A 10549-nucleotide genomic window follows, 5' to 3' on the forward strand; every position below is an offset into this window, starting at 1 on the left:
GGAAAGATATTTTTTTTTTATTTTTAATGAAGATAAAGAAAAAACACAAAATATGACCCAAAACATTAAGATTTTGGATCAAAACAAATGATGCATGCAAGGACACTATGAATGTCAAGATGAACACCAAGAACACTTTGAATGTCAAGATGAACACCAAAAATTTATTTTTGAAAATTTTTAAGAAAAGAAAAACCTGCAAGTTACCTGTTCGGTAAGTCGGATACCGGACGACTCGGGTTGGTATCCTGGTTGGTGATGGGGTCTCGTCAGGTTGTGGACTGCCGGTCAGGTGTAGGCGAGGCCCCGAGCACTTCGTGCGAAAAAGGGGGGTGTCACCTGCAAAGACACTCCGATGCTCTAGTCAGTAAATGTGCAGGCAAAAAGGGGATGGAGTGATGTGTGACGTACCTCGGGGGAAGGGTAAAACCTTCCCCTTATATACTGTGTCAGAGGTGGGCCCTGCAAGGACAGGCCCACTTTCTTCGAGGCGTTCTCCTCACAGCTGTAGGTGAGCTGTTAGGGACGCGTGTCCAGGTCGGCTGCGAGGCGTCCTGCCCCTGACCGTCCGGGTCGGGTGGTGCTCGGGTCGGCCCAATCTGTAGAGGGTTTGGGCCAGGCCGTAACAGTGCCCCCACGCGTTAGTAATAGTCGTGAGAGCTATTAGTGGCATGTTACTTCTTGTTCCATGCGTTGTCGTCAGGTCGGCCGCCCGTGGGAGGGACGTGCCCCCTGCGCGCGTGTCTCTTGGTTGCTGAGGCAACCATTTGTCACTTCGTTCTTTGTGCTGAGCATTAAATGCTCATAATTGGTTGCAAAACCCCGCGTGCAAAGACCATTTTTCCCTTGGCCCTTTCACGCTTTTTGTAGTGGTTTTTAAACAGTTTCTTCTTTCTCTCTCTCCCATTCTTGCTACTCCCATTTTCTTCTCTCCCTGATATCCAAAACTTCGTTCGAGCATTCCTGTGCCTCTTCTTTCCCTCCTAAGTTCCTGCAATCAATTCAGGTAACTCTTAATTCCTGCTTTCTTGTGCTTTACTGCTGTATGTTTGTTGCTTGTATTTGTTCTGCGTTTTTGCTGTTGTTGGTCTTTGATTTTTGTTGGTAGATGGTGTTCTAGTATCAGATAGATGCGTTAGGGGAGGGGTACCATTCCAAGGTAGGCTTTTAGGTAGCTTGCATGATAGATATCCGTAGCAATGCTTGATCTTAACTGCTGAATAGAATGGACGTAGTTTCTGGGTTTTTCCTGGATTTTCGACCTCATAGACTAACGGAGTGGTACCCCCACTGTAGATATGCCTCGCGTCGTTTCACGGGCTTCCGTCTCTGCTGCGGGTTACGACCCCTATGCTTGGGTTGTTTCCGATTTGAAGGACTCCCCAAACCAGATGGACGAGGGTGAGTTGACTGAATTCTGACAAGCCGAGTATCTCTGCGGCGGGACAGACGAAGAGGCCAACTATGACGTCTTCATTCCTGCCCCCCATGAGCGGCTGTACGAGATTAATTTTCATTCCCCCCGGGTTGTCGACTGGTGTTGGTTTTACAAATCCATGTTCACCCAGGTGGGCGTTCGCATACCGTTTTCCGACTTCCAGATGTCGCTTCTTAATCGGATATCCGTGTCGCCATCGCAGCTTCATCCGAACAGCTGGGCCTCTATCCGTTGTTTCGAGATGGTTTGTGAATATCTCGAGCTGCCGGTGTCAGTGGATGTCTTTCTGTTCTTCTTCAATATTACTAACCCTTCCAAGGAGGGGAAAGCAAGGAAAGGGTTCCTGTCCTTCCGATCTGCCCAAGGTCGGAGGATATTTGGCTTGTTCGAGGACTCCTACCATGGGTTCAAAGACAAGTATTTCAAGGTTCGTCCCGCCAAAGGTCGTCATCCTTTTTGGTTGTCGCTAGAGGGGGAACGCCTCATCCCGTCGTATTGGAGCTTCGGGGCGGGGTATAACACTTTCATCAAGGTGAACTACAAGGGGATGTCCCCTGAAAATAAGAGGATTGCCGACGTGCTGTTCGCGGTTTTTGGAAAAAACCACGTGAATCCCCACCTCCTTATGGGTGACCGGGAGGTCGCCCGGAGTTATATTTGTGAGCTGTTTTGCCTTGTGTTTTTGTGTTGCTTATTTAATTTGCTTTTACCGACTTCACGACTGACGCATTTGTTTCTTTGTTGTAGTGGAGATGTCTGCTTCAGTGACAGGGCTCGAGGGTTTGGTCAAGACCTTTTCGGAGGATAGCGACGAGGAGAAAACGAACGAGAAGGCCGACGGGAAGTCAGAAGGTCCTGCCGAGGAGAAGAAGGATCAGGCTGTGTCCTCTCCCCAAGACACCGCAATGTCCGAAAAGAATTCGGACGGGGTGCGGGCCTCTCCTATTCCTGAGGAGACGACCGGCGTCGGGCAGTCGTCCTTCACCCAACAGGAGCACGATGATTTCCAGCTTGTTCATACTCCCAAGAGGCAGATGGCCTCTTCCAGCCCAGAAGGGACTCTCACTGTTATGGAGAGGAACTTTGATGCCGGTGCCTTTATTGACAATCAGCTGATTCCTGGTACGGAGGACCACTTTCTTGGAACCGAGCTCACGGGCCAAGCGAGGTGGATGTACCGCACTCTTCTTCGCGGAGCGGTGATAGCCCGGAAAGCCGAGTTTGAGTTTTCAGGCATGCAGGTGTTGCGGAGGAAACTTGATACTGTTGCCAAAGCCAATAATGAATTCAAGGTCCAGGTTGAGAAGCTCCAAGAGCAGTTGTTCGTGGCGGAGAAGGGGCGCAAGGGTGCCGAGGAGAAGGCCACGTCTTTTGAGGAAAAACTGAAGGTCTCCGATGCCGCCGTCTCCCGTTTAACCGAATGGGAGATGACTTTGGAAAGCCAGCTTAGTGCCGCATAAGGTCGGGTGGTCGCTATTGAGAAGGAGCGTGACCAGGCCGTTTCGTCAGCTAAGGCTGCCCGGGCCGAAGTCGAGGAGCTCAAGAAGAAGCACAAGGCGACTAAACTGCAAGGGAAGAATGCGATCTTCATGACTGAGGAGGCTCTTAAGGCTTAGGTGAAGATCGTGGTTCCAGAATTCGACACGTCGAAAGTGACCTCTTGTAACTCTGCTTCTGTATGGCTTTGTAAAATACTTTGTTGCAACTGTTATGACATTTGTTACGCTTTAATGGTCGCATGGTCGGCCTCTAATTATCGCATTTAACTTGTTTGTTTAGTATTACATTTTTTGTTACCGTTTTTCCGGTATGGACTTATTGCTTGTGTCCGTTTTGCCATCTACGTTGACAACATGGTCGAGACCGTCTTGGTCATATCATCGCGGCCGTTAGTTATGGCTATGATCCGACTGGCTCCCGGGGTGATCAGTCCCGGGTTGCCGTTAAAGAATGCGATTGCGTAGGGTATGTATTGGAGAATAGTAGATGGAAGAATTCAGAAAAGTAGAAATTAATCGTTAGCTAAACAAATTCATGAACACGGTGGGTACTTGACAGAGTAAATCATTAGAAATTAACATGACAAAGGTAAACATCTATCTAGCTCGTCAGGCCGTTTGGCCGGTGTGCCCAAGCTATGAATAGAACCTCCTTAGGTTACCTGCATTCCATGTTCTTGGAATTTCTTTGTCGTCGAGTCTCTCCAACTTGTAGGCGCCTTTGCCAAGCACTTCTTTGACCCTGTAGGGGCCTTCCCAGTTTGCTGCCAGCTTTCCTTCACCTGGTGTCGGTAGTCCAATGTCGTTGTGTTGCAAGACGAGGTCATTCTCTTCAAACTCCCTTCTGAGCACTTTAGTGTTGTAGCGCAGCGCCATCCTTTGTTTCAGTGCTACTTCCGACAAGTGAGCACTTTCCCTGGCCTCATCCACTAAGTCCTTCTCAACCGCCTCTTCTACCCCTTTCAGAAGTAACCGTGGACTCAGCTCGCCAACCTCCACTGGTATCACTGTATCAACTCCGTATGTCAGGCGAAAGGTGGTTTTGCCTGTGGAGCTTTGCTCGGTTGTGCGGTAGGACCATAGAACGGAGGCAAGTTCGTCGGCCCATGCCCCCTTTTCGTTGTCTAGCCGTCTTTTGAGGCCTAGCAAAATGACTTTGTTTGCGGACTCTACTTGTCCATTTGTCTGAGGATGCTCTACCGAGGAGAACTTCTGCTTTATGCCTAGGCCGGTGAGGAATTATGTGAATTTTCTGTCGGCGAATTGCGTTTCGTTATCCAAGATAACGACTTCTGGGATGCCGAATCGTGTTATCACCTGCCTCCACATGAACTTTCTACAGTTGGCTGATGATATACTGGCCAGGGGTTCAGCCTCTATCCATTTTGTGTAGTAGTCAATGGCAACTATGAGGTATTTGACTTGCCCCGGGCCGATTGGAAAGGGTCCCAGTAGGTCGACCCCCCATTGTGCCAAAGGTCGGGAGGACATCAGTAGACTCAGCTCGGAGGCCGGCGCTCTGTGGAAGTTGGCGTTCTCTTGGCACCTGACACATTTTCTCACGAATTCGCTAGAGTCTTTCATCATTGATGGCCAGTAATATCCAGCTTGGATGAGCTTCCTTGCTAGGGCTTTGCCCCCGATGTGGTGGCCGCAGCATCCCTCATGGACTTCCTTAAGTACGTAGTCCGTCTGGTCGGGGTGCAAGCACTTCAATAGGGGTTGGCTGAGCCCCTTTCTGAACACTTGTCCCTGTATGATTGCATATTTGGCTGCCTCTCTCCTCAACATTTTGGCTGCTCTCTCATCGTCAGGTAGTTTGCCATGTTCCAGGAAATTTGTGATGGGATCCAACCAGGAGGGGCTTGATTTTGCCAAATGGAGGGCGACCGTCGGCTCCTTTACCATGTCCTGGATGAGAGACCGGTTGCCCGCTCCCGGCTTCGTGCTCGCTAGTTAAGATAAGAGGTCTGTCCGTGTGTTCCTCTCTCTCTGAACGTGTTAGATTGTGACCTCCTGGAACTGCCTGGTCAATTCTCTAACCTTTTCCAAATACCTTTGCAGCAGTGGGTCTCTGGCTTGATAGCTTCCATTTACCTGTGAGGTGACGACCTGTGAGTCGCTGTACACTTCTAGCCTTGTCGCCCCGACTTCCCGGGCCAGGATTAATCCACCCAAAAGGGCTTCGTATTCCGCTTGGTTGTTTGATACGGGAAATCCGAACTTGGTCGATTGCTCGTATATGACCCCAGCCGGGCTCTCTAAAATGACCCTGGCACCCCCGAACATTTGGTTGGAGGCCCCGTCTACATGGAGCCTCCACCGTGTGCCTGTTTCCTCAGGGGGATCACTTGTTACCTCTACTAGGAATTCTGCCATCGCCTGTGCCTTGATTGCATGTCGGGGCTCGTACTGCAAGTCATATTGGGAGAGCTCGATGGCCCAATTCATCATCCTTCCTGCCAAATCAGGCTTTTGGAGTACTTGGCGAATTGCTTGGTCCGTTCTCACGACGACACAGTGGCCCTGGAAGTATTGCCTCAGCCTTCGGGAGGAGGTTAGGAGTGCCAGCGCCAGTTTCTCTAGTTTGCTGTACCTCAGCTCTGCTTCTTGTAGCGCCCTGCTTACAAAGTAGATTGGTTGCTGGGTCTTCCCTTCTTCTCGTACTAGCACTGCTGCAAGCGCTTCCTCCGTTACGGCTAGGTAGAGGTAGAGGGGTTCTCCAGCCTTAGGCTTCTCGAGCACTGGAGGTGTTGCTAGGATTTCTTTGAAGTGGTTGAATACTTCCTCGCATGCAGGAGTCCATTCAAATGCTATCGCCTTTTTCATCAAATTGAAGAAGGGCAGGGCTTTTGCTGCTGATGCACCGAAAAAATGGGATAACGCAGTCAGCCTTCCTGCCAATCGCTGGACGTCTTTGATATAACCCGGGCTCCTCATTTGGAGGATCGCTTGGCATTTCTCAGGATTGGCTTCTACCCCTCTTTGGGTTATCATGAACCCTAGGAACTTCCCGGCCTCCATGGCAAAGGCGTATTTGATCAGGTTGAGCCTCATGCCGTGTTGTCGAAAGGATGCGAACACGCCCCCCAGGTTGCTTAGGAGATCATCAGGTCGTGTGGTTTTCGCGAGGGTGTCATCCACGTAGACTTCCAATGTCTTGCCTATGAGTTCGCTGAATATCTTGTTCATCAGCCTCTGGTACGTAGCGCCAGCGTTTTTCAGGCCAAAAGGCTTCACCTTATAACAATAGATCCCCCCTGGCATTATGAACGCCGTCTTATCCTCGTTGGGCCAGTGCATCGGTATCTGATTGTACCCGGAGTAGGCGTCCATGAAGCTCAGGTACCGATATCCCGCCGCCGCGTCGACGAGTGCATCAATGTTGGGAAGGGGATAGCAGTCCTTGGGGCATGCTTTGTTGAGGTCGGAGTAATTCACATACATTCTCCACCTCCCATTGTGCTTTTTTACCAAAACTATATTTGATAGCCAAGTGGAGTAGTCTAGTTCACGGATGAACCCTGCTTCAAGGAGGCCGGCCGTCTGTCTGGCCACCTCTTCTGCCCTTTCTTGTGACATCTTCCTTCTCCTTTGGGCCACCGGCTAGGCTTCCGGTTTGACGGCCAGGCTATGTGACATGAGTTGGGGGTCTATCCCCGGCATGTCGGACGGTGTCCAAGCAAACAGGTCAGCGTTGGCACTAATCATCTCCATCAAAGGTTCTTTCAATTCATAGGGGAGATTTCTGTTTATGAATGTAAATTTCTCCTCCGCGTCCCCAACTCTGAATTTTTCCAGGTCCCCCTCTGGCTCGGGCCTGGGATTGTCGTCTATTTTGGCATCCAGGTCAGCAAGGAACACCCCTGATGCTTCTTTGGATTTTTTCCTCAATGAGAGGCTGGCATGGTCGCAGGCGACTGCCGTTTCTAGGTCTCCTCTAATGGATCCTACGGATCTGTCGTCCGTAACAAACTTCATCACGAGCAGCTTCGTACTGATCGCTGCTCCAAGATCGTTGATGGTTTTTCTCCCCAGGATGATGTTGTAGGCTGTGGAATTGCGCAAAATTACGAAATCGGCCATTATTGTCCTTCGCCTCTGTCCTTGTCCCATGGAGGTCGGGAGGGAGATAATCCCATCGGGCTTGATAAAGTGATCGCCCAACCCTACCACACCGTGTTGGTGGGTCGCTAGGTCGGCGTCACGTAGTCCCAGGGCATCGAATACGTTGCGGAACATGATGTTTGAGTCTGCTCCTGTATCCACGAGGATCCGTTTGATGAGACCGGTTCCGATTCTGGCCGTGATGACCATGGGCGGGCTCTCCAGGACCTCGTCAAACCATTGGTCTTCTGGACCAAAGGAGATGGATGGGAGCCTCTGGGGACTTGACGTAGACGAAGAGGAGACTGCCAGGATTTTGGCGTCTTTTTTCTGTGCCGACTTCGACCTCAGGGCCGAACTTCTCGCCGTTACTACGTTCACCACCGTGAGGCCATGGTCGTCTCCCTCCGGCTCTTGGCGTCGCCTTGTCGCCTGAGACCCGTCCTCGCCCTCGTGGTCGCGATTCCGTCTCCTTGGCTCTCTAATGAGGTGGGAGAATTCGGTTAGCTTCCCGTCCCTGATTGCTTGCTCTAGTGCATCCTTTAGGTCGAAACAGTCTTGGATCTTGTGTCCATATCCCTTGTGATATTCGTAATAAAGGCTTTTGTTTCCCCCTGTTTGATCCTTTAGAGGTCGGGGTTTCGACAGTATTCCCTTCTCGGCTTTCTGTTGGTAGACTTCCATGATCGGTGCCGTGAGGAGAGTGTAATTCGTGAATTTTCTGACTCGGGAGAATGGCTTTGGCGTCTTGTTCACACCGCCGTCTCTGGCGTGTTCCCTTGGTCTTTCTCTGCTCTCATGGTGCCGGGTTTGGTTGTGAGGGGGCTGCCGTTTGTTGGCAGCCACGACCCGGCTGACTTCTTCATCATTAATGTACTCCCTCGCCACACACTGGATCTCCTGCATTGTCTAGACTGGTTTCGTAGTAAGATGCTTTCTGAAGTCCTCGTTCAGGAGTCTGTTTGTCAAGCACAAACTTGCTACCGAGTCCGTCAGCCCGTCAATCTCCAAGCATTCATCGTTGAACCGATCCAGGTACTTCCTGGTTGACTCGTCGGGTCTTTGAGTACCCCCAGCAGATTGATTGGGTGCTTTGCTTTGGCGATCCTGGTCGTGAATTGGGCTAAGAAAGCATGACTGATGTCTGCGAAACCGGTCACTGAGCCTTGCGGGAGGTTATTAAACCACCGTATTGCAGGTCCCGCCAAAGTGACCGGGAAAGCTCGGCACCTTACCTCGTCTCCCACTCCTTCTAAGTTCATCCTGGCCTCAAAGGCCGTGAGGTGTTCCAGCGGGTCTTGTGTTCCATCATACCTCATGTCCGTTGGCTTGTCAAAATGTTTTGGCAGCCGGACCTCGAGTATGGAACGATAGAATGGGGTCGCTCCCATTATCACGGGTCCCCGGGTTCTCGCCGTTCTTCCTTCGTCGTCTTCCCGATGAGCGTCTTCGTGTTCGCGATCCGTTGTACGCTGCCTCTCATGTCTGGCATAGATGATGGGGTCGTGGCATCTCCTCATGCGCCCTCTTCCCCAGCGCTCTCGAACTCAGCTTGGGGGCTGGGCGTGCGTCTGGAGTGGCTCCTGGAGTAGGAGCGAGAGTGGATTTGTTCTGGGGTGTGCTGATCGTGATCTTTTTCTGCCAATCGACGTTCCAAGTCTTGCATTCTGTGGCGTAGCTCTTGCATTATTCTGGCGTGGTTATCGCCAGTTCTTCCGAAGGGGCATCTCTCGTGAGATTGTGTCGTGTGTCTTGGGGGGATCCTGTGCGCTGCCGTGAAGCAGTCGCGACGGGGTCCCCTACGGGTTCGGGCTCACGGCCTTCTCCACCTTGGGTCAGTACGAAGTCCATGGACGATCCCCACAGACGGCGCCAATGTTCGGTAAGTCAGGTACCGGACGACTCGGGTTGGTATCTTGGTTGGTGATGGGGTCTCGTCTGGTCGTGGACTGCCGGTTAGGTGTAGGCGAGGCCCCGAGCACTTCGTGCGAAAAAGGGGGGGGTGTCACCTGCAAAGACACTCCGACGCTCTAGTCAGTAAATGTGCAGGCGAAAAGGGGATGGAGTGATGTGTGACGTACCTCGGGGGAAGGGTAAAACCTTCCCCTTATATACTGTGTCAGAGGTGGGCCCTGCAAGGACAGGCCTACTTTCTTCGAGGCGTTCTCCTCACAGCTGTAGGTGAGCTGTTAGGGACGCGTGTCTGGGTCGGCTGCGAGGCGTCCTGCCCCTGACCGTCCGGGTCGGGTGGTGCTCGGGTCGGCCCAATCCGTAGAGGGTTTGGGCCAGGCCGTAACAACACCAAACTTAGAGATTTTTCATGTTTAGACACTATGAATGCAAAAATGCATATGAAAAACAACAAAAGACACAAAAACAAGAAAATATGAAGATCAAACAAGAAGACTTGTCAAGAACAACTTGAAGATCATGAAGAACATATGCATGAGTTTTTCGAAATTTTAAAGAAAGAGATAAACATGCAATTGACACCAAACTTAAAACTTGACTTAAGACTCAAACAAGAAACACAAAATATTTTTGATTTTATGATTTTATATATTTTTTTGGATTTTCGAAAATCAATTGGAAAAAGAAAAACAAGGATTTCAAAATTTTTAATATGAATTCCAAGAATCTTGCAATGTTAGTCTAAAGCTCCGGTCCAGGAATTAGACATGGCTCACTAGCCAGCCAAGCTTTCAGTGAAAGCTCCAGTCCAAAACACTAGACATGGCCAATGGCAGCCAAGCTTCAGCAGATACAAATCAGGCATATAACAGCTGATACTTCAATTAACTTGCCTCTATGCTGATGAGTGAAAGCCTCAGTCCAAAAGAATTAGACATGGCTATACAGCCAGCCAGGCTTCAACGTGCTTCATGAAACTCTAGAATTCATTCTTAAAAATTCTGAAGAAAAATATATTTTTGAAAATAGATTTTTTTTTCAAAATTAATAATAATAAAAATAAAAATCTTAAAATTAAAATAAATTTACCCAATCTGAGCAACAAGATGAACCGTCAGTTGTCCAAACTCGAACAATCCCCGACAACGGCGCCAAAAAGTTGGTGCACGAAATTGTGATCTCTAACAATGGCGCTCAACTTGGTATGCGCGTTCATAATCTCAGCACTTTCTTCACAACTTCGCACAACTAACCAGCAAGTGTACTGGGTCGTCCAAGTAATAAACCTTACGTGAGTAAGGGTCGATCCCACGGAGATTGTCGGCTTGAAGCAAGCTATGGTCACCTTGTAAATCTCAGTCAGGCGGATTCAAATGGTTATAGATATTTAATAATAAAAAGATAAACAAAACGTAAAATAAAGATAGAGGTACTTATGTAATTCATTGGTGAGAATTTCAGATAAGTGTATAGAGATGCTTTCGTTCCTCCTGAACCTCTGCTTTACTGCTGTCTTCATCCAATCAGTCTTACTCCTTTCTATGGCAAGCTGTATGTTGGGCATCACCATTGTCAGTGGCTACATCCCGTCCTC

This window comes from Arachis ipaensis, chromosome B8, assembly GCF_059453495.1.
Source record: "Arachis ipaensis isolate K30076 ecotype BB chromosome B8, ASM5945349v1, whole genome shotgun sequence".
In the NCBI taxonomy this organism is placed as follows: Eukaryota; Viridiplantae; Streptophyta; class Magnoliopsida; order Fabales; family Fabaceae; genus Arachis; species Arachis ipaensis.